Here is a 2,668-nt window from a genome sequence, read left to right as displayed (position 1 = left end):
GAAGGGAGCAAGAGAAGGGAGCAACTTAGTACTCGCAGTATTATCAGTGTAGTAACTTAAGCTATATTGGAAACTTCACTTTATCTGGTGTTCTGGCAGACTCTCCATGAAGTTGGTAATCCAAATCCAACCACACACAGCAAGCTGACTTCAAAGAGTACCTGCACATAATTGGCATCACTATAATTAATACACTGTAAAATTAATGCAGCTGTAAATACACTATACCTGCATATAAATTTATTAGTGTATTTGGATATCATCGAACCAGAGGCTGGTGAAGGGAGTGAAAGAGGTGGCTGACTTGAATAACAGGTTAGTGTTGTTAATTATGAAGTTTTCAGAGCACAGGTGGAGATTTTATTGGTCCTGTTAGATAGTAGAACAGATCAATTAATTTACTTTAATGAAGTAGTCAACCACTCTAAAGAATTTCACATTAGTTACTATTCAGTTTTCTGTGAAAATTGTTACCCACTGCAATTGTTTTCCAGAGTGTATAATAAATTCTTGACTTTCTTGAGGGTGTTTCAAGCACTCGATATCTATCATCAGAGTTGGTCTGCACTCTATTGGTGACCAGATTTTACAGAACCGATCCAAATCGCACATCAGGCAAAATCAAACTAACACCTCCAGTGGATAGCTACACTATCGTACTACAAGTTTTGACCCTCAGCACTACTCAAACTACACGAGGCTGGTTTTTACACACGTCTTTTCTGGGTGGTGTGGCGTGCTCAAATGGCGGTTTCAGGCCTTGTGAGGGACCTGGCTTGGCAAGAATCAGTGGTTTACTGGTGGACAGCCTTATAATGTTGGCCAGACGTGTTCTCTGTTGATTTTGCTACATGTCAGCCACTAAGGAGCCAGCACAGCCCTGTAATCTCGTGTCTGGACTCCAATCGTGGTCTGCCTCCATTTTGAGGTCTATCTCTTGCCCTCCCCACCACCCCCCAGCCTCCACCCCCCAGCCTCCACCCCCCAGCCTCCACCCCCCAGCCTCCACCCCCCAGCCTCCACCCCTCAGCCTCCACCCCTTTGTGAGCACTCGTGATACTACTTCGCTCGTCCAACTGCTCAGATTTTCTATCTTATTTGGCGGGAAACTGTACAAGCAGCTCCAAGTACTGGAAGTGGCTTGAAAGGTAACAGATTGATGCATCTTTTGTGTAAATGTCATACGCGTGCTTGCTATCCCTGGGGAGTTATGCTGGCTTCAATTCTTTAAAACCGTTTATCTCGAAACTTCTAATGTGCGATTTGGATCGTTTTTCCAAAATCCAGTCACATTGTGTAATTTCTATTCCCAAAATCATCCACACATATCTACTGTTGTCAGGAGCATAATGAAGAGCCATTTATTTCACACTAACCTACACTTTCATCCTCTGAGGTTTACTGTGAAGAAAACTAGCTTCCATTTCTCTAAGAAGAATTGGAACTTTTCTTAGACTAATAGAACATACGTACATCTACTCCAATGGAACGCACAGTGGTGAGGTTTAGTGCAAATCAACCCCCAAGAAGAAAAATAATCACATGAAATAACTATATTTTTCATACATAAACTTGTTATGCAGTTGCCTAGGAAGGAATAAAATTCCACAACTACTCTAATAGAACACACACCAGTGAAGCAATGATACAACCAGGAGTCCAGAATACGAAATAGAGGAATAACAAAATAAGTGAAACTTTTATTCTAAACATTTCAACTAATATACTCTCTATAGGTTTGTACAGTGCTCACCTTGTAGCAACTTTGATTCCCTAAATCAGAAGAGGTTCACACTGTGTTTGCAAATACAATACAATAAGGAGCAGCTATACCATGGAGTACTTTCCTATAACTGACTACTATTGTAATCACACAGTATGATAGTACTGTATAGTAGGGACCACAAAGGAGTAGGCGTGTCCCACGAAATAATATCACTCAAAAACAGCCTCGATTTCTTCTGATGACAATGAGGCAGTATTGGTTAGGTAAAACTAAGCCCAAACAAGCTTTCAGATCGACCAGAAACGCTTTCAACAAGTTGCTACGGAATTTATAACAGAATTTTCTACTGACTGACTGACCGAGTATCTGACTGACTGACTGATGCCTTCAGACAAGCGTAACTCCATAATGGCTAAGGCTACAGGCTTGATTGTTTCACTGTTTGACATTGCTTTGGCCCAACAGGTGCCTTTTGGCATACCGCAGTATGTACAATGCATTCTTCATGGACTGACCAGTGTCTCTTTTGTGTCCCATTCATCCTTTGCTGACAGTGAAAAGTGTTGATTTGGTGATACGTAGCATGTGATGGCTTCCCTTCGTAATGGAAATTGTCCATATTTGTCATACTGGCTATTTTGATAGCAGAGGTACTTTTCATAACAGTCCTTGATTTGTACTGCTGTGTAATGGGTTGAACATAGCTGACAACGAAGCGTAATAAATACTTCACTTTTCAGATGATAATTGATATAACTGGGGCACGTGGCACCATTTATTTTGGTATGCATGGATTGCAAAGGTGCTTTTTGAACAATTCTTGATTCAAAATGCTGCATAACGGGTTGAACATATAGTTGACAACGAAGATACTTTACTTTTCAGACGATAATAATTGGGGCGTGCGGTGCCATTTCAGATGCGGTATGCATGGGTTCACCA

The sequence above is a fragment of the Dysidea avara genome, chromosome 1 (assembly GCF_963678975.1).
Source record: "Dysidea avara chromosome 1, odDysAvar1.4, whole genome shotgun sequence".
NCBI classification, from domain to species: domain Eukaryota; kingdom Metazoa; phylum Porifera; class Demospongiae; order Dictyoceratida; family Dysideidae; genus Dysidea; species Dysidea avara.
Note: the sequence above shows the minus strand (reverse complement) of the source record.